The sequence below is a fragment of the Mustela putorius genome, unplaced genomic scaffold (assembly GCF_011764305.1).
Source record: "Mustela putorius furo isolate JIRA1106 unplaced genomic scaffold, ASM1176430v1.1 tig00003959_pilon_pilon_pilon, whole genome shotgun sequence".
Classification (NCBI taxonomy): domain Eukaryota; kingdom Metazoa; phylum Chordata; class Mammalia; order Carnivora; family Mustelidae; genus Mustela; species Mustela putorius.
Window position 1 is genome coordinate 44,877 of NW_025422103.1, and position 22,438 is coordinate 67,314.

Here is a 22,438-nt window from a genome sequence, read left to right on the forward strand (position 1 = left end):
AAAACGACGGAAGCCCCAGTGTCTACACAGGGCGCCCTTCCTCTGTGGGGTCCTGAGACCACGAACCCCTTGACAGTCCACTCAGGCGGCTTCTTCTCACCTCCTCCAGAATCTGGTCCTTAGGAGGTTGGACTGCTGTCAGTGTGGGCGCGTCCTCCACAATGGGTCCGGTCAGTGTGGATGCAGAGCCACACCCTTCTCAGCTTGTCCTGTCAGGGTGGGAGCCGCCCCACATTCTCCGGAAGTCTCCACAGTGGGTCCTGAAGAGTCAGGGCTCCGGTCCCAGCTGTGGCTGCACAGCCTGGGCTCAGGGCGGGAGCTGAGGTCTGGAGCCCTCTGCAGGCGGTGGAAGGCAGTGCAGGACTGTGGGAGCTCACCCTTCAGTGGAAGGTCCTGCTCCCTCCCGGGGTCCAGCTGACGCCATTTCATTCCGGAAATTCGAGCTGCATGGAGCCCAATATCCCCCAACTTCCCCCAAAATAGCTAAGGAACAATGAATTGGAAACAATGTGGAATTAAACAGTCCTTGACCCAAACAGTGGCACTGAACATGGCCCTGATGCAGACCCACACTCTTACCTCAACTTGGTCTCAAGCCTGGACCCTACCCTAATCCAAGACCCTAACCCTAGCCCCCAACCCAAACAATGTTCACAAGAATCAAAAGGTAGAAACTGCAAATATCCATCAATGGCAGGTGCATAAGCAAAGTGTGGTGAAGGGTTTGAATTTGGGTTCAGGTTCAGGTTTTAGTCAGAGTTCTAGATCAGGCTTTGGGTTTAGTGTTAAGGTGAGGATTTAGAGTGAAGGACAAGGGAACAGAGTGATAGTTTAGGGCTTTAAGTTTATGATTTAGGCTTTAAGACTCAGGGCGTATGGGGTTTGGCTTCATGCTGAGATTTGGGTTCAGGGTTCATGACTTGGAGGTCTGGTTTAGGGTTTGGGTTCGTGGTTCAGGGCTTGGATCCAGGGCTCAGGTACAGGCTTTGGGTTCCATTTCAGGTTTGAGATTCAGGGTTCTAGTTTGGGCTTTAAGGTCAGCTTAGGTTTCAGCGTTGTTAGGGATTAAGGTTAGGTTTAGGGATGACACATTTTCTTCAGTTGTCATCATGGACAAAAAATTTCTATCTGAAGTTTCTAATTCAGAAATGTATTTCATCTGGGGGCGCCTGGGTGGCTCCACGTGTTAAGCCTCTGCCTTGGGCTCAGGTCATGATCTCAGGGTCCTGGGATCGAGCCCTTCATCAGGCTCTCTGCTTGGCGGGGAGCCTGCTTCCCCATCTTTCTCTCTGCTCGCCTCTCTGCCTACTTGTGATCTCTGTCTGTCAAATAAATAGAATCTTAAGAAAAAAAAAGAAATTTATTTCATCTGGGTGTCAGGAGCTTGTTTGGAATTTAGGATCCCAGTAACTCCCTACCAACAGTATTCTGATCCTAGAGTCTCCCAGTCCCCAAGAAGCGGCTCTTGTCTTGGCTCAAACTTGGCTCTCTGCCCTTGACAGAGAAGGGCAAGTTGGTGCCAAAGTTGGGATTTCACAATGGTAGAGGTGTGAAACCAGATATTGTGGAACTATCATGGAAAATGAGACAGGACACAAATAACTGGTTGACTCCTGATTCTTCCACAAAAACAAAGACCAAGTTTCCAATAGAATCTGATAATGTTCCCTAGGAAGGCCTATGGTACTCATTACCAGTACCAAAAGAGGACCCTTCCCCTGGTTTAAATTAAGAATCACAGCAGGATATTTCCTACTTAGTGTCAAAAATAAAATTTTATTTTTTGGCTGTTCCAGTGGACAATTTGTGGAAGCACTGACAACCTTTTCATGCTCAAATTCCCATCAATGCAATGCAGGCAACGTTGTAATGCATTGTTTCTTGGAATACCAAGTACAAAGAGGGCTATTAGAAGTAGTAAAAAGATACCAAATATGAAATTCAGAAAAAGCACCATTTATGGGCACCTAATGTAGATCCCTAACCATAAGATCTAACATATCATCCTATAGATTTCACTTACAAAAATCATCAATAACAGTAGTCTACTGACCACTGTAACCACCCCACCATTGACCTCTAGGCCTGTAATACACACTCCAACCACTGGAGACACAATTCTCAGCAGCAGAATGGGACTTGCCCAGTCCGGGTGGACCAACTCTTAATGTAAAGCCCAAAAATCCTGCTCCTTGGAAATCCCAGCCATTAGGACACAGTCACAGAAACCATACCCAGAACTCAATAAAGGACAGACATCCCATGGGGCAGATGCTTCAGATCACCCCCACTCCCATGAAGTAGCTCTACAGCAGACTCCAGGTCTGTTCTCTTCCCGGGATCACACGTGGCACCACTCCCTCCTCAGAACAAAACCGTGAACTGTCCTCATCAGGCCTGTGTGCAGGTTCACAGAAAGGCAGACACTTTCTTGAGAGCACTCAGCCTCTCATGCCTATTCCAGCAGATGAAGGGTACTGTCTTACCGACTTCCGTACCAACTAGAGAAGACTTGGAACAAGTCTTGCAAGACTCTATGCAAAGGCATATTCTCCATCTGCAAAATGATGGATGGTGAAACACCAAGGATTCCCTGCACCTTCTTGAACCTAGGTAAGTTGGAGCTATAGCTTGCCCAGAGCTATTATCCCCAATCCCCTAAACACACACACTTCTCTTGTGCACTCTGGGCCAGTTTCCATCCACTTTGCTCCTCAGCCATTGTCTCTGCAGAGAAGTACATCAGTACTGAGGTGCTGGGACTGAGGTGCTAGGTGCTAAGCCAGCACCTTGGACCCACTTACTATCAGAAATTAATATTCGTTTTATTAACAGATGCATCCCATAAGATCTTGCCACCACAGCCATTAGAAAAGTCATTACAACAGAGGTCCTAACAATATGTGCCAACCTCCATGGCTCCACTCCCTGGCTCCAGGGATTGGTTCATTCATGGGCATGTGACCTGGTCCCAGCCAATGAGGTGGGAGTAACCTTGGGTCTTAGCCTGCAGGGCCAAGGATGGGGTGAACTGCCCAGGCCAGGGGGGTTTTCCATCATGACTGCAGAAGTGGCCTCAGCCAGGCTTGTGCCAGTGCCACAGAGAGCTCAGGAAGCCAGATGCTCTATTACATTGCTGAGGGCTGAATCAGACTTGCCCTGAAGCCCACACATGCTACAACCTCTGCTAACTCAGGAGAACCCTAAATGTGCTCATGGTCTTGGCCTGAACCAGATGACCATCTATGTGGTATATAACCTGCAAGATATGCCCACCAGGCAATGGGGACTGTCTCAGCCAAACAATATCTACATGGAATTCAACCACAGACAAACGTCTTGTGGCAAACTTGAGGCCTACAGAAAAGGCAGGAGAATTCCTGAGGCCTTCATTGTTGGCCAATCTCACTATCATCTTTTTTTCCTTTAAAGTGAAGGGGCCAGGGTCATGCAGTGTACTCCCACTCTGCTACTAAAAAAGAAGAGCCCTCTCCCCCATCATCCATCATGTTGCAGATCTGGAGTGTGGAAAACTATCACCCATGGGCCAAATGGGACCTCTCCCTGTATTCTGTCAATAAAGTGTGGCTGGAACATGAGTTATGGATGGTCTGTGGCTGCTCTCAAGCCACAGTGCAAGAGTGGAATCATTGTCAGAGACACCACATGGACAGCAAACCTGACAGAAAATTTTTACAGAGACCTTATGGAAAGGTCTGTGTCAATCCCTGGTCTCAAAGGTCCTAGGATCATGTCACTTCTTTGAACAGAGCATAGCGCCTTCTGGGTAAAATGTAATTTCTTCACCCCCAGAGGCAAGGACTTCCATCCTTTAAGCCAGAACTCCATCTCCATCCTCCTCTATTTAAACCTTAAATGGCACATCTACATGTCTGCAGCCCAACAGGAATTCACTGTACATGATAGTGATGCGCAGAAACAAAGGTGTAAGTGTGAACTTATGAGGGTGAGTGTGTGCTTCCCCTTTGTTAGCCACAGTGTGCAAGGAGGATATAATACAGTAGCGTGCTTTCTGTCCCACAGTAGTGGCAAAAAAATTAACTCTAGCACAACCCTAAACCTACTCCTACCTCAACCCCTGACCCTAACCCTACCCCAAACCCCTAACCTTAACCCCTGACCTTAACCTGTGACCCTAAACCCTGACTGTAAACTTGACCCCAACCCTGACCCTAGGTTGGGCTCAGAGGGGTCTGTTCCCAGAGACCTGATGCCAAAGCCCCAGGGACTAAGGACACCTGAGCAAATCCAGAGGATTCCACCTGCCACCCAGAAGGAAACCATGCCATTTGGAATTCCAGAAATGGTTCAGAGCAGGAGACATCTGCATGCCCACCTAAAGCAACCCCCACATTCAGTGCTGGCTGGACTCAAACCTGGAGCCTGACACTCACCCTGACCATGCCCTGAACTCAGCCCTTCAGTAGTCTTGCCACACAGCTGGCAGATTGAACCTGCCATGATCCTAGGCCCCAACCCTTACCCTAGATTGGCTTTTTAAAGGACCATGCCCAGAGGCCTGGCTCCAGATCCCCAGGGAATGGGGGCACCTAAGCAAAGCAGAGGGCTCATCCTACAACAAAGTCAGAAATCATGCCTTTTGGAACTGCAGAAAGGATTTAGAGAAGAAATCTGAATGAAATCTTGAACCAATCCCTGCTAATTTATAGTTCCAAACCATACTGAATGCAAAGCCTGAGCCTGATACTCTCCTTAACTCTAGCCCTCAATTCAGACATCTGTGAAGGTCTCCACACCTAAGCAGATCACATCTTCCATGCTCCTTGAACCACCCCTATCCTAGATTAAGACGTAGGTATAAACATGAACACAACTTTCTACCAAAAGGACATACAAGAGATCAAAAGACCCATGAAAAAGTGCTCCGCATCACTTAGCATCAGGGAAATTTTAAATATATGTGGTTATCCAATTGTTCCAGCACCATTTGTTGAAAAGAATATTTTTGCTTCTTTGTCAAAGATCAGTTGACTATATGACTATATTTATGTAGGTATATTTATGAGCTGTTTATTCTGTTTCATTGATCTACTCATCTATTTTTTGCCAATCGTACTGTCTTGATAGCTTTGTAGTAAGTCTTGAAGTTGATTTTTATCAGTAAGACTTTGCTTTTCTTCAGTATTGTGTTGGTTTTTCTGAGTCTTTGACATGTCTACATGAAATATAGAATCAGTTTGTTGATATCCACAAAATAACTTTTTGGAACTTTTATTGGGATTTTGTTGAGTCTATAGATCAAGGTGAGAATAACTGACATTGTGACAATATTGAGTCCTCCTATCCATAAACATGGAATATCTCTTCATTTATTTAGCTGTTCTGACATATTACCTTTGGGTTTTATAATTTTCCTCATATAGATGTTATAAATATTTTGTTAGATTTATAACTAAACATTTCATTTTAGGGGTGCTAATGTAAATGGTATTGTATTTTTAATTTCAAATTCCATTTTTCCATTGCTAGTATACAGGAGAGTGATTGACTTTTGTATATTAACATTGTATACTGGAACTTTGCAATAATTGCTTATTATTTCCAGGAATTTTTTGACAGTTTTGTTCCCTACATAAATGATCATTTCACTTACAAACAAAGACAGTTTTATTTCATCCTTCCCAATCAGTATAATTTTTATTTCCTTTTATTGTCTTATTGCATTACCTAAGACCTCCAATATGGTGTTGAGAAGGGACACTCTTGTCTTGTTCCTAATCTAACAGGACAACTTATAGTTTCTCACCATTAAGTGTAATGTTAATTATGGGGGATTTTTTGTATATGTTCTTTATCCAGAATGTGTATTCTGTTGTGTTTGAATGAGATAGTTGATAAATGTTGACTAGGTCCACTTGACTAAGGGTGTTCAACTATGTCCTTACTGGTTTTCTACTGGCTCTGCCCATTTCTTTTTTTTTTTTTTTCTGATTTTATTTATATTTATTTATTTGAGAGAAAGAAAGAGAATGGAGATGTCAGAGGGAGAAGCAGACTCCCTACTGAGCAGGGAGCCCCATATGGGACTCGATCCTTGGACTCTATCCTGGGACTCCAGGATCATGCCCTGAGCCAAAGGCAGTTGCTTAAGCAACTGAACCATCCAGGCACCCAGATCCTCCGATTTCTGAAGAGGGTGTTGAATTCTTCAGCTGTAATAATGAATTCATCTATTTCTCCCTGTAGTTCTAGTAGTTTTTGCCTCAGGCATTTTGACATCTGTTGTTAGACACATATATTTTAAGAGTTGTTAAGTCTTCTTGGAAAATTGACTGCTTTATTATTATGTAATGCCCCTCTTTATCTCTGAAAACTTTCTTTGCTCTGGAGTCTGCTCTGTCAGAAATTAATGTAGCTATTCCTGCTTTCTTTTTATTAGTGTTTAGGTTTTCATAAATGTCCTTTATCATATTAAGGAGTTTCCTACTGTTTCTGGTTTGCTGAGTTTGTTGGGTTTTATATCAAGTGCTTTTTCTATACTTCTTGAAATTATTGGGTGAGTTTCTCATTTAGTTTAATACAGTGATTTCAGTTGTAGATGTTTAAATATTAAACCAATATTGCATTCTTCAGGTGAATGCTATTTGCTAATAATGTATTATCTTTTGAATATATTGCTGAATTTTGTTAAGGTTTTGTGTGGGTATGTGTGTTCACGAGGAATATTGGTCTATAATTACTTTTCTTATACTGTCACCTTCAAATTTCAGTTAGAAGATTATTCTGGCCTTATAAAACACATTGAGATGCATCCCTTCCCCCTTATTTTCCAGAAAGTTTTGTGTGATACATATTTTTTTGTTTTAAATTTTGGATAGAATTTAATCTGAGCCAGGTGTCTGAGTAAGGAATTTTCTTTGAGGAAATTTTGAATTACAAATTGAATTTCTTTAACTTAGATACTTTTCTTCAGATTAGATACCTTCTTGTATGCACTTTGGAAATAATATTTCTCAAAGAATTTTTCCACTTAATCTATGTTATCAAAATTGTTGGCATAGAGCTTTTCATAGCTTATTTTCTTATTTTCTTTCTAAGGATCTGTGGTGATAGTCCCGCTTTCATTCTTGATTTTGGCATTTACAAAAATTATTAGTTTTGATAGAAGTTTATTAATCTTATTGATATTTTAGAAAAACCAACTTTTGATTCTTTCAAAGTTGTTAATTTTCTTATTATAAGTGTGTATTCATATTGGTAACATACATTTCAGTCTTATATTATTATTCATTCTGATAATCTGTTTTTTATTGCCATTTTTAATACAATCATATTTAATATAGGAATTAATATAGTTCAATTGGGTGCATTCTGTTTTTTTTTCCTTTATCTTTCCATGGTAAGTTTCCTTTTGTCATATATTATCTAAATAGGTTCCTAGGTGTCATCTTCTTGGCTTAGGCTGCTTCTCCCTCTCTCAAGAAAAGTAGATCAATACAACACGTATGTCTTAAATATAATCAAATAAGTAGGTAAATGAAAAATAAGTGAATTAGGAACTTAGTCTAGGCTGGATCACACAACTCATGGTCATTTTGCAGAGAGGACTTATCAGTGGATCAGTGTCAACATTGGTGGTACTACTCTGAGGCCAACACCAGCCCTGACACTGCTAAATATGTTCCTTGGTGATTTGTGAGAATAATAATTATGGCAGTAAATTATTGCTGCCAGGTGGAAAGGTTTGTTAGTCCATGGCTGCCCAGATTATAAAAATAAAACAATACGTTGGAGAAATAATATGTAGCAAACAAAATGAATGTTAATTAGATATGTCTTTAGCTGATACACATAAAAACAAAGTTGAAAAAATTTAAAGTTTAAGGCTGAGGGAGATTATCAGGAAAAGGTCCACATGGATCTTAAATAATTCTTTCACCCTTTACATCCAATAATTTTAAAATATTATGAGACCAGGATTCAGAGATAGTAATACAGCATGCCACAGTGATGAACTAATTTCTGTATTCAGCACCAGCATGCTGTGTCCAGTTGCAGCTTCCCTAACTAAGATGGACAAACTAGACAGATTTCAGGGAAGCATCAGAAATTTGGTTTTAGAGATGGATGAATAGTTAAAGGTAATTGTGTCCAAACTCCACATTTCACTGATGACAAAGCTCAGAAAGTGGAAGTACATTATCCAAGGGCAGACAGTTAATTTGTGGAGAACTGTGACCACAGACTTACCTCTCAATTTCTTATCTGTTGTTCCTTCCAATTCTCAGAGTGAACTAAGGGGTTCTGAAATGAGAGTAGATGAGGAAAGATGCAGGGAAGTGAGATTGTTTATTGTAGAGAAGAAAATGTTTAGATTATATACAACACCTATCATCAAGCCTATGAAAATTTCTTATTTAAAGGTTGGTAACTAGACACTCTTCATCTCCTCTAATAAGGAGCTTCATTTGTTACTGAGGACTAAATGGGAGAAAATGCATAATAAAGTGCAACTGGAAGAATTTAGGAAATGCATAAGAAAACTATTTTATGCAGCGAGAATCATTACTTATTAGTGTGGTAACTGAGAAAATCTGTTACAGTCCAACATCATTCCCAGAGTGAACTGACTCCCTGTTGAGCCTTTATTTTATGATTTCAGCTTTCATATTCTACTGTGAACTACAAGGCTGTGGTGTTAGGTGAGACAATTTACCTAAGTGCTCCCCTGGTTGCTCAAAATCTGTTGGCGAATATGACACTGCCTGTGAGCAGCCAATGGAATTATTGATGGATGCTATAGCAAAATTTTAAATTGCCAAGATTTGAATTGTTCAAAATAATAATCTGTTGCCAGTTTACTGAGGAAATGGAAAAACAAACAAACAAACAAACAAAAACCCCTAGATACTACAAACTACATGAAAAAGTACAATTAGAAGTCATTACCTGTGGTGGATTTTGCTTCTGAGACAAAGTTTTTAAATGGAAAGCAGGTTCAATTAACATTAAAATCTGTATTATTTAAGTTCAGAATATAAATTTGGAGCAATCATAAGGATCTTAGAAATTCAGAGAATGTTTTTTGTTGTTATTTATTTTCTTCCCCAAAGATCCTATGCTACAAATAAAATAAATTTCTCCCCTTCCCCCTTTCTTTTCTTTTTATTTTATTTATATGAGATGACGGACATTAGCTGAACCTATTGTGGTTATCAATTCATGGTACGTGTAAGTCAAACCATCATATTGTAGGTATTAAATTTATACAGTAATGTATGTCAATTATTTCTCAATAAAACTGAAAGAATATAGCATCCTTAATAGTTGAAAGTGAATTGAAATTCTTTTTTAGGCATGTGCTTTCAGTCAAGAAAAATAACTCTGTTTTAGTTTATTTCAAGGTTGCTTCTTTTCCATTATGGAAGAGTGTTTACAAATGATTTTAACAAACATCGCACAACCCAAATCATTATTTTTCTTTCAAGAATGTACCTCTATAAGAGATAACAAAATAAGAACCAGCCAAGGAAAGTAAATACGTTTGTTGACTTCTCCTGAATATACATGAGGACCATTCGACTGGTCGACCTCCCAGATAATTTAAGAAGGAAGGAAAACAGTTACACGCTAATATGAAGCTGTTTGAAATCGCTTCAGTGTTTAAAAATATCTCATATTTCAGGTTGTTTTACATTGGGTAACATGCACCCATTATATGATATTACAAAGCATTCTGTTAGGCCATGGAATCTGTGGCACAGATTTTGTACGCTCAGTCATAGACTTCATGTAGCTAGAGGAGTTATGTGTAGTGGATGGATAAGAGCATGGACGATGTAAGTGAAGAGACTGGGTTTCAGATTTTGACTATTTCTGGGGGTATAGCTCAGTGGCAGAGCATTTGACTGCAGATTTTGACTATTTCCTGTGAATGAGCACAGTGGGCAAATCACTTAACCTTTAGGTTCTCTGTGCTTGTGGATGATGACTCAATTACATTCTTTTGTTTCTAGTAATTATCTCTGACTTCTGTAAATGTTTTCTGTTTGTCTCTATGCTTACTCGCATGAAAGAAGGCAGAACAACCTCTGCAAATCCAGGAAAGTTGGTCCTGACGATGTTATAACTGCACAGCTCTCCTACAGTGTTCTCAGGCTGGAGGGAGCAGCTCTCTCTATCTTGGGCAAAATGAATCCTAAAGAATCCTCTTCAGTGGTGGTGAATAGACAGACTGGGCCATTGTTTAGTTTAAAATGATGCATTTGGTTTATGTTCCTGGAATATTAATCCCACAATGTCTTATACTAATTAGAGCTATACCATGTTTAGAGCTTCCTTCTGACCACCCAATAAAGTGATTTTTTAGAGGTCCATGTCATGATTTACAACAGCCAAGCATTCTAGAAAGAACCACATGACAGCTATTCTGAAGGCTTGGGCTGCCATAACAAAACGCCACAGACTATATGACTTTAAAGAGTAGAAATTTATTTTCCTGTAGCTTTGCAGACTGGAGAGTCTAAGCTCAAGGTCTGACAGGGTTCTGTTTCTGATGAAGCCTCTCTTCCTCATTTTTAGGTGACCATCTTCTTACTGGATCCTCACATGGCCTTCCCTCTGTTTGCAGAGAAAGACAGAGAGAAAGAGGTCTCTATCTCTTCTTCCAAGACTATCAATCCCATCCGATTAAGGCTCCACCATTATGATGCCACTACCTCCTTAAACACCAATCTCCAAATACAGTCACATGGGCCATTAGGGCTTTGATATATTACTTTGGGGGGCATAATTAATCCATAGGCAATAATAAATATGGAGATTTATTGACATTGTCTCAATTTCTTAATGCGTTTTTCTAAAGAAAAACAATTATTTAAATTCATGGCTAGATATGGTTTGACTTTTTTTATTTTACTGGATTTTTCTTAATGATAAAATACTTCTGCATTTTTGCTTGACAATGCTAGTCTTATACTTACAAAGTATATTTAGATACATTATAAATCTGAAGGTCAGCTTTGTTACATCACCAGCTGTTGAGGTCAAAAGATCACCATAGTTTTATAAAGTGCCATTAAAAAAAAAAACTGTATGGGGAGCAAGAAACAGGAGCACCATCTTGTAAGGCCAGAGAAATTGAGTTTGGTACCTCCTGAAAACTGTAAAGCTTGTGAACCCGAGGTCCAAGGAAAATCACAGACAAATAAGTAACTTCTGCAAACTTGATCAGCTTTCAGACTCTCACTGAACTTTTCCTTCCTCATTAATTCACCACAATCCTTTCTCGTACCCATGTTCTTTCATGGTCAAGAATTAAATGTAAAACCCTTCCATGGAATGCATCCAAAGCATAACCCGAGCCTCTAGCAGGAGAAATTCTTGTGCTGGGAAGTAGTGGAACAACTTTGACCTTATATATTGATCCAATAAATCTGAACTTTTAGGTGAGTAAAGATTCTTAGGCACAAGATGGGTCACAAGATGACCTTATTTAGAAGAACAAATAATGTAATCATATGCAGCCCTGAAGAGAAAGACATCAACTCTGGACTGAAGCAAGTTATTTAATACTTGAATTGCTGGCATGTTTAACACTCATCAGATAGACCAGAATAATGAGAAAGTATTATAGGGGTTATTTTATAAAGTACATTTCTAGCAGTTATCTGATCGATAATTGCTGTTGATGGAGTACCTACTAGGAAAAAGTATCAAATAGAAAAAAGCATAGATGCTCTGCTTTCCACATTGAGACAACCTTCCAAGGTCACTTAAAGTATTTTAAACTAATATGAAACATATATGCATTGTCTTATAAACAAAGGATTTCATAAGAAGGGCAAAATAATTAAAATGTTACTTATTTTTTAAAATGTTTTACTTACTTGAGAGAGAGGGGGCCTGAGAGGGAGAGAGAGCATGAGTGTGTGGGGAGAGGTAGGGGGAGAAGCAGAGGGAGAGAGAGAGAAGCAGACTCCCCACTGAGCAGGGAGCCTGACATGGAACTTAATCCCAGGACCCTGAGGTCATGACCTGAGCCAAAGGCAGCTGCCTAGCCAACTGAGCCACCAAGGCACCCCTAAAATTTTAAAATGAAAATCATAGACAGTGATATTTTATTCCATCCCAAATTACTGAGTTCCATTGTAGTGACCGCTGTCAATTCACTATTCAGAATAGGTCAAACATGGGGGTGAAGAGGTACCAAGGGAAAAGAAAGAGCTCTAAATAAATGCTGTCCTTGCTAAAGAGTTACTCAGGTCTCTCTTTGGGGTGCTGAAATCCACCTGCCCCCACCATACTCTTTCCCTTAACTGCCATTTGTCTCTTACCTCGGTTTGAGTGCCTTGGTGAGAGAGTGGAGAGAAGTAACTCTGGGGATTAGCTGTGTGTTGTAAAGTACTTTCGCTAATAGTGTAGATAAGCACCTGGTTCAGAGGTGGTTAAATCAAGGCCATGGAGCATTCTTGCTTTGCGTGGCAGAAATCTCCAAGTTGTTACTGAGCTTAAATGTAATGTAAACTGCTAAAAATCAATAATTAAACTTACACCTTTAACTGTTAAGTGACTGATCTAAAAACTCCACCCCTCTCTCTGAAAAAACATAAATTAAATAGCAGAAGTCTGCTGTTGGCAACTGCAGTGAGTATATGGGACATGCAGTTTTGGAGTATTTGGATTAGGAATAAATTGTATGGTCTACGGCCATACCACCCTGAACGCGCCCGATCTCGTCTGATCTCAGAAGCTAAGCAGGGTCGGGCCTGGTTAGTACTTGGATGAGAGGAATAAATTGTATGCATGGAGTGTTCAACCACTGAGAAAATATTATGAGTCTTCTAGGACATGTTCACTATTAAATGATATGAATATATATCAGATAAAGCCAAAATCTCCCCAGAAAGGAAACAATTCACAATTCACAAGACTGTACATCCAAAACAGTAAGAAAAAATTAAATGTGCTTTCTTTTGGGTCCTAAAATAATAAAATTCTCTATTACAAAATTTCCTTTAATGCCACTTGGAAGGAAAATATTATCATAAAGGCCAAGTGGAGGGAAAGTCAAGATTTATATCCAAACTATATTGAACTGTATTCAAACTATACTAAACTATATTAAAAAGTGTTAAGTTTTTTGTAATATGAAGGCAACAAACCTCACTAGAACACCTCAAGAAACCAAAGAAACAGAGACCTCATTTAATCCAAGAGAGAGATTGATGGATAACAACAGTCAGGTGTTCCATTCAACACCTTCTGTTGAGGGTACAGAGTTGGTAAAGAAGAATCTATGGCCCTGTGTTTTTCCTTCAAATTCTGGCTAAATCATATGTGTATGTTCGTGCACAATGAAGAATTTCATTAGGCCTCAGATTCAGCTCCTGCCTCCTTCCTTTATATGGATTTGTCTTTTAATGTAGATTACAAAATTCTCTCTGGCAGACACCCTAGAACTTTGTGTGCTGTGGTACACACTTCCATTGAGCACTCAGTACACCAGACCTGGTTATCCATGCGTACCTTCTCTCTGGAAGCAAGAGTGCCCTCTACTACTTGATCTTTTCTAGAGCACTAAAGAGTAATCTTCCTGGGAGAAGTGATTCTGCTCAACCAGGTGAGATGATTTTGCTGGGGAAGAGTTTGCCCTCCGTGCTTCTCCACTGGCATGGCATTAACAGAATTCTTTGAAGGCCATGGCCTCACCAGTGCTCAGTCACCCCACGTTCTTTAGATAATACCACACAGTCATCTAGAGGCATCTCAACTAAGTGAGCATGACTATCCCAAGTAGGCAAGGGTCCTCCCTATTAAATATTATTAGATGTAATTTGGTGCCCTGGGAAAGTCTTGAGGAAACCCATCCCACTAAGGACAGGGCATTGTAAAGGCACAACAACATGCTTGGAAAACACCTCGACAGTCATGCTGAATAAGTCACAAACAAGATCCTTTGGTGACATGGTCACTAGATATATAGAAACATGAACCATGACAGCCAGAAGGAACTTTGGCAATGTCATCACATCCGACCCAATGCCAGTTTACAGATGAGGAAATAAAAGTCCATGGTAGTGTGGTGGACTAGTTAGGAGAAATGAGGCTCGATCGTAGGCTTTCTGACTCTTCCCGCCCTGGGCTTTTTACACAACACCAGCATGCATCCTAAAACACACTAGTGATTGAAAGCACATCTCTAAAGCTGTGATCTCTGAATGTTGTTGTTGACAGAGGAATTACAGTCCTTGGTTTTGCATTTCTAACCAGTGTTTTACCCTTGAGGAATTCAATCTGACTGCATCTCATTTTTAATTTTAAATTAGAGAGAATTTTGTCTCTCTCAAGGAGTTCTGGTAAAAACGTAACACATATTGCATGACAAGGTGCATTCTGTAAATATAATGTTAAAATGGAAATGAAAATTTTTCTTTGGAAGCTTATCTGTGACTTTTGTTTCCAGAAGGTGGGTTGAATACATGTTTTGTTCTATGCAATGGGCAAGCCTGATAGCTCACTACTGTCTTAAGTATTAGTGGAATTTATCTTCTGTTCATGTGCTTATTAACCATTTGTATTTTTTATTCCTATCTTTAAATTAAAACTATTTTCTTATTTAGCTGTTTGTGGTTTTCTTGCTGTTTTGTATTTTTTTAAATCTCTTAGAAATATTTGGGTGTTTTTTTATATATAAGTATTTTCACCCAGGCTGTTTGTCTTTTGTGTTTTTAATTTGTAAGTGTCACAAACTGCCTATGGATTATCAGAGAAGAAGTCATAGAGGGAAAAGAGCTGGTTTGTTATTTCTGAGAGTTATTTATTTATTTATTTATTTAATATATGTATATATATATATTTTTTTTTTTAACACATCATGACCAGTGCTTTTTTGTGAGTCAGTCTGAAGGTACAGGAGTGGGCAGGCCCCACAGCATCTTGCTGGTGCTGAGGCTCACTTGGCACCCCTGCCACCTCAGATGGGAGTTCCAGGGCTGGAACCCTGTGGCAAAAGCCCCAAGGCAGGAAAGTTCTTAATATTTTATACACATCTGTTTGCCTTGACTATTGAATTTTTACTATATACGAATACTATATGACTCACATCTCATCTGCAACTTATTAGTATATATAACATTAAATTAAAAACAAAATTTAATAAAACTCTTTTCAGATTCCATTTCCCAAGCAAAAATTTTCAGAAGTTTTCAAGGATTTATCTTCCACAAAATGAGAGATTGGACCAAGAAAAAACAAAAGCATGAACTCAAGTGTATCCAAAAAGGGAGAACAGTTGAAGGAAGACCAAGAAGGGCAACTGCCCAGCAGGCTCACAGAGCAACCAGTGCAGATGGAAGGAAGAAGGACCTTCTCCTGATGTACGATGTGATTTTTTTTTAAGTATATGCATGTATTACATTCACTAGAAATACTTGAGAAAAAAAGTGGTATGTTTAATGTTGCTAACTTTAAGCACACAAAGCTCTACCTCTGCATTTTTATTTTTAGAACATTGTGTTTTTAAAAATTTAATTAAGTGTCGAAGTGCCTGGGTGGCTCAGTCGGTTTAGGGAAATGAATTTGGTTTTCACTCAGGTCATGATCTCAGGGTCTGAGAATTGAGCCTTGCATGGGGCTTTATTGTCAGCGTGGAGTCTGTTTGAGATTCTCTCTCTCTCTCTCTTGTCTATCTCTCTCTCCCTCTGTGCCTCCCACTCTCCCTCTCTCCCTCTAAATAAATAAATAAAATCCTCAAAAGAATTTAATTGCATGGCAATATCAGTCAATGCAAAAGTAAGTATAGGGAAGTAAAATCAAAGTCTCTGGCCACCTCCTACCTGCTCAGGAGTCAGTAACTATTTTCATTATGCATCTTCTCAAACTCTAGTATGCATACTTTTTATTAAGATTATGTTTTACTAAAAAAAAAAAGATCATATTCTATATTCTTTCACAACTGTTGTTTTCCCACAAGGCCATGTCACAGATATACTCCCTTATCAATGAATACATGATCAGCTTAGTCTTTTTTATAATTGTACAGATTTCTGCAGATGGACAGAACACAATTTATTTAACCTGCAGCTTACTAATAGATATTTAGATTGCCTCCAATTTTTCACTAATGCAACAAATGCTGCCAGAAACATTCAGACACATGCTTTTTTGAACAAATATTTTCTTAAGGTAAATTTCAAGATATAAAATTGCTGGCTCAAAGGTTAGATGTGTTTTAAATTTTAATAGATTAGAAAGTGAAAATTCCTTCCCCAAAAAAGGGCTGTACTGTTTTACACTCACACTAAAAATAGATAAGTAGTCATTGCCCCACATTTTACCAATTGCTGATATGACTAATATTTTAAAGCTCTGTGTCATAAACCACCAAACATGATAAGCTCACTATTCTTTTCAAATTTTTTTTATTATTAGTGGGGTTTATCTTCTTTTCATATGCTTATTAGCCATTGATATTTTTAAATTCATATCTTCCAATTATTATTATTTTCCCATTGGGCTGTTTGTGATTTTCTTGTTATTTTATAGTTATTGGTTTCTTAGGTGTACTCCTTTTATTACATACTCTGCAAATATTTTCTTCCAGGCTATTGTCTTTCTTTTAAGTTTTTTTTTATCTTTTATTTTATTTTATTTTTTAAATTAAATTAATTAATTTATTTTCAGAAAAACAGTATTCATTATTTTTTTACCACACCCAGTGCTCCATGCAATCTGTGCCCTCTACAATACCCACCACCTGGTACTCCAACCTCCCACCCCCCGCCACTTCAAACCCCTCAGATTGTTTTTCAGAGTCCTTTTAAGTGTCCTAATATCACCATCCAGAGCTTGAAAAAGCTCAATTAAAACAGACTTTTCTCTTTTTCTGCATTAAAAATAACTTAAAGCAAAACTAAGCTATTGAGCAAATGTTATTGAAGGCCCAGTATATTCGGTAATGACAAAGGATACTAAGGTAGAAAGATGAGCCCTGATAATAAAGATCACCTATTACAAGGAGGAGATAGACCCGAAAATAGCACAAGTTCACTAAAATAAATTTATAACATAATATACATTGGAGACAGGGGAGAATGAATGCCAAAAACTACCTGTGGGTTATCATTATCAGAGAAGAACTCAGAGAGAGAAAAGAGCTAGTTTGTGATTTCTATGAGTTCTTAACTTTTTTGGACACATGAGTTTGCCTCAATTGTTGAATTCTTATTATATGCTAATAGTGTATGGATCAAATATATTTTGCAACACCTTAGTATATTTTATTTTTTAAAATTGTTCTCAAAATTTTAGTAAGCAAATTCTTCAAAGTGTATGTATCTTATTGCCATTAAATCATGTAGATTTTTTAAAGAACAATTAAAGAGTGAGTCATATGAATGTGAAACACAAAACCTATTTCACTTTTAAAGTATTCGTTCTACATCAGAGAAGGAGACAAACCATGAAAGGCTCTGGACTCCAGGAACAAAACTGAGGGTCACAGAAGGGAGGGATGTGGGAGGATGGGGTAAACAGGTGACAGGTATTAAGGAGGCATGTGCGAGGTGATGAGGACTTGGTGTTATACACAACTAAGGAATCATTGAATACTACATCAAAAACTAATAATGTCCCATATGTTAGCTAATTGAACATAATAGAAAATAAAATACTCTAATATTTCAAACTTAATAATTTTTAATAATCTGAAATTCTTCATATTTACCAAAATATGACCCATCTAGCAATATTTTCTAGGAACAATTTATCAAATCATGTTATATGAAAAATAACTTTCCCTCCCAACACCCTACACAGTCCCTCCATCTAAACATCCCCACTTTAAAGGAGGAAAGTATGATAAAGTGTTTCTTTTAAATCACTGAAAACTTTCTTTTATTGGCTCCCCTTCTCTGACTCTGGCATTTGCCTTGTCTTGCATGAACTATTCCACAACAAACTCATAAAGTAATGACTCCAACCGCTCATAGTATCTCAAAACCTCTTCCATTATTTGAGGTGTGAAATACAATTGGAAGGCTAGCCTACCATCAATAACAAGAAACCACAAGGCACTGAAACACTTACTGCATGGCAATCCACAGCCCTCTTCTGCTCCTGTGACCTTTAAGCATTTTCCATTCTTCTCTACCCCATCCCCTGCTTGGTTCAGTTCTTTTCCAGTATTCATCTGAAAAAGACTTTCAAGGAAACTTCTGCTGCATGTAGAAGGTAAAGTGCTGACCTTGGCAAGTTTTCTTTTCTAAATATCTCTCTTTTACCCATCCCTAGAAAGATGGAAAATAACCTTTGAATACCTTGAATTTTTTAATAATAATTATAAAAAGTCCAAGTAAACTTGCTCTACCTATACTTCTAATCAATGAGAGATTTGTTTCTAAACAGCTCTGGGGGATTTCACCATATGACTCCTATTAATTGGAAATTGCTGAGCTAATCTCTCCATGTGACATTACAAATATTAGCTTCCCATCCAACTTTGTTTGAAACTCTTCTGTATTTCTTTTGCTATTAGAACAAGAACTGTAAACCTGGAAAGAATTTTTAAGGTCAATCCATTTAGTCTTCTAATATTACATATGAAAGAATAGATGGCTAGAGGTTGTTACTGATTATCAAATAGCTGTATGAGTTTGGGCAATTTGATCTGCTGACTTTAAAGACCAGCTTGGAATTGAGCAAGCTGTTTGTAGGCATCATCTACATAAAAGATAAGAAGTAAGGAAGCTTGAAGAACCATCTAGATGTTCAATTCTGTGTTGCAAGGGTTTTCTTTTATCCTACAAAGATTATTACTAATGATTGTGTCAATATTTGGAAGCAGTCCATGTAAAAGACTGTATTGGAAGAACATGGGAAGGGTCACCAGGTCAGTCAACTAAAGGGTGATTATTATGAATAGGGAATAACCTTGTGGAATGATCTTTCTAGAATATATTTTGCAATGGCTGCCTGAATTTTAAAAAATGCACATTGCAGCAACATCATAAAAGCTTAGTTTTAGGGGCACCTGTGTGGCTCAGTCAGCTAAGCGTCTGCCTTCAGCTCAGGTTATGATCTCTAGGTCCAGGCTCCCTGCTCAGTGGAGGGTTTGCTTCTCTCTCTCCCACTGCTTCCCTTCAATCTCTCTCTCTCTCTCTCTCTCTCTCTCTCTCTGTATATCTCTGTCTCAAATGAATAAATATTTTAAAAATCTTAAAAAAATATTTTTTTAACGCTAAATTTTAATAAGCTTTGGTTGAGTGGGCTCCTACAGCATAGGTCACTTTGTAAAGCTTTCAAATGCATGATGAACCATTCACTCCATGGTGTAAGATGCTCAATGGGTATTTTGCCTGCCAATAATTCTCAGTCACATTGCAATCCCCCTTGGGATTCTTCCACATTTATAGCTTCAGTCCTTTTATTTAGAGCAAATGAGATGCCTGTTTTTCTTTTGTGATATTCTGCTTCTACTTATTTATTTATTGGTTTTTGGTATGGAAGAAATAGGTTTTCTTCTGGTGACCTTTTTACAACTGAATATTTTCATACATTAGTCAGATTACACAGGGCATATGGCATACTTTACAAGCTATTGTTGCCTATTCAAATGTCTCCTCAGGTGGAGAGAAAACATTTGGCGCTCATTCCTCTATGATTCATGATCTTCTGACCTTGTTTTTGTGGTGGCCATAGTGAACCAGGTGTGAAAAAAGGACAATTCGAATCTGACTCTTATGTTTGTCTCTTTAGCTTCTATTCCAATGAAAGTGGAATATTGTGAAAACCAATAATTCATGCAGTTAGTTTTTCCTCAGGGAAGGGCAAATGTCTGACTAATTAAAAGAAAGCCCATCAGTACTGGTGCTGGATGTTCAAACCTAACAATTTCTAGAAAAGATATATTTCTTGTATAGATATTTGTGTCTGGAAAATTGTTTGTTCATCAAAATATTTCTTCTGAATAATGAGTGATCCCATACTGAAAGCCACAAATATCACAATGTTACATGTGGACATTTTTTAGTGTTTTTAGAGACCTTATTTTCTCTCACTGCATACAAAACTGATGATTTTTATTTTACCATATATGGGGCTTTATCACAGTGGAAACATTATTTAGTAATTGAAGTATAACTCTTCACTTATTTCTACTTTGTAGTTCCTTAGAAATGGCTCATGACATGACACCAAATGACATCAAAGCCAAATTCTGCAATTAGAAGAGGGTTTGCATCAACTGGACTTTGAAAACAGAAAACAACAAAACCACCCCCACACTCTTGAAATAACAAAAGAAAAAATGCAGCCAAAAAGGGGGGGAAATTAGTCTTGGCATTTGCTCATCTCTTTTAACCCTTGTTCCTTCATCAATAAAAACGCATCAGAAAAATTGTTGTGAACAAAGGGTCTTCATTGCAAACAACTCTTTAGGAATGTTTGCAAAGAAATGGCAGAGTAGCTGGATATAGTATTCTTGGCTGCATGTTTTTCTCGTTTAGTGCTCTGAAAATATCATGCCAGCTCTTTCTGGCCTGCCAGGTCTCCAACAGACACATGAAAAAGTGCTCCATATCACTCGGCATCAGGGAAATACAAATCAAAACCACAAAGAGATATCACCTCACACCAGTCAGAATGGCTAAAATCAACAAGTCAGGAAATGACAGATGCTGGTGAGGATGCAGAGAAAGGGGAACCCTCCTACACTGTTGGTGGGAATGCAAGCTGGTGCAGCCACTCTGGAAAACAGCATGGAGGTTCCTCAAAATGTTGAAAATAGAACTGCCCTATGACCCAGCAATTGCACTATTGGGTATTTACCCTAAAGATACAAATGTAGTGATCCAAAGGGGCACGTGTACCCGAATGTTTATAGCAGCAATGGCCACAATAGCCAAACTATGGAAAGAACCTAGATGTCCATCAACAGATGAATGGATCAAGAAGATGTGGTATATATACACAATGGAATACTATGCAGCCATCAAAAGAAATGAAATCTTGCCATTTGCGACAACGTGGATGGAAGTAGAGGGTATCATGCTTAGCGAAATAAGTCAAGCAGAGAAAGACAACTATCATATGATCTCCCTGATATGAGGAAGTGGTGATGCAACATGGGGGCTTAAGTGGGTACGAGAAGAATAAATGAAACAAGATGGGATTGGGAGGGAGACAAACCATAAGTGACTCTTAATCTCACAAAACAAACTGAGGGTTGCTGGGGGAGGGGGTTTGGGAGAAGGGAGTGGGATTATGGACATTGGGGAGGGTATGTGCTTTGGTGAGTGCTGTGAAGTGTGTAAACCTGGTGATTCACAGACCTGTACCCCTGGGGATAAAAATATATGTTTATAAAAAATAAAAAATTAATTTAAAAAAGGAGAAAAAAAAAGAAAAAAGAAAGAAAGAAAGAAAGAAAGAAAGAAAGATTTGGCAGAGTACATTTATTGAGCCTGGATCAAACCCACTTATCTTCCATGATTTAGCTTTGATAGACTTAAAATTTTCATTGAGAATTGACATTATGGGACTCTTTCACATAGGCTATGTGCAGACTAGCAGTGAACACGAGGCACCAACCAACCAAAGAAAGAAAAGCATATTTAGAAGCACAAGCTGTGAGGCACATCTCACGCAAAGAGATTTCATCTCTAGCTATGTATGCCCTTGAAGGCAAGAATCAGCACCTGAAAGCCAGAGCCCCTGTGCTGTTAGGAATGAGCCTGGCTTCTGGCAGTGCCAGAATTCTTTTTTCCCAAAGTAGTTACTTGGTGTGGACAACCTAGTTTCAAACACATCAACATGTGGAAAATTGGGGTCTTCTCCTTCTTGAACTTCACAGGGTAAAAATCTCTGTCCTTCCACTGCATTCTGCAGGCATAGCTACAAAGCTGGTCTGAACAACTTAGAAAAGCCTTAGTTTCATCGGCACCTGTCTTAGGAAGACATGGGCATGTGACTTAGCTGGACTTATCAGTATATGAACTTGAGCACATATTACAAATGCAAATCAAGTCACCTTTTTTTTTTTCAGCGTAAACGGCATGAACGTAAATTTCTAAGATGATCCCACATTAAACAACGTGGGATAACATTAGTATGTCCTTCTATGGACCTGTTTCTCCTCCCATACAACTTAAAACTTCTTTACCTCTCTTGAGCTTGTCAGCGCAAGCCCATATGCATTTACCTGTGTATCCTAACTAGATACAATACAATATAATTTGTACATAATAATGCATATAATATATAATAAATATAATCCTAATACATATAATAAATAAAATATAATTTTAATCCTTCCACAAGTAATTATATTGCGTATTATTCAACCCTTCACAAGAAATCCCTTTAAGATCTAAGGGATGACAGCCTCATCAAGTTTTCATTGCCTACCTGGATGCATTTCCATTCTCGGAAGTATCCTCTCACTTTCTGCTTCACATAC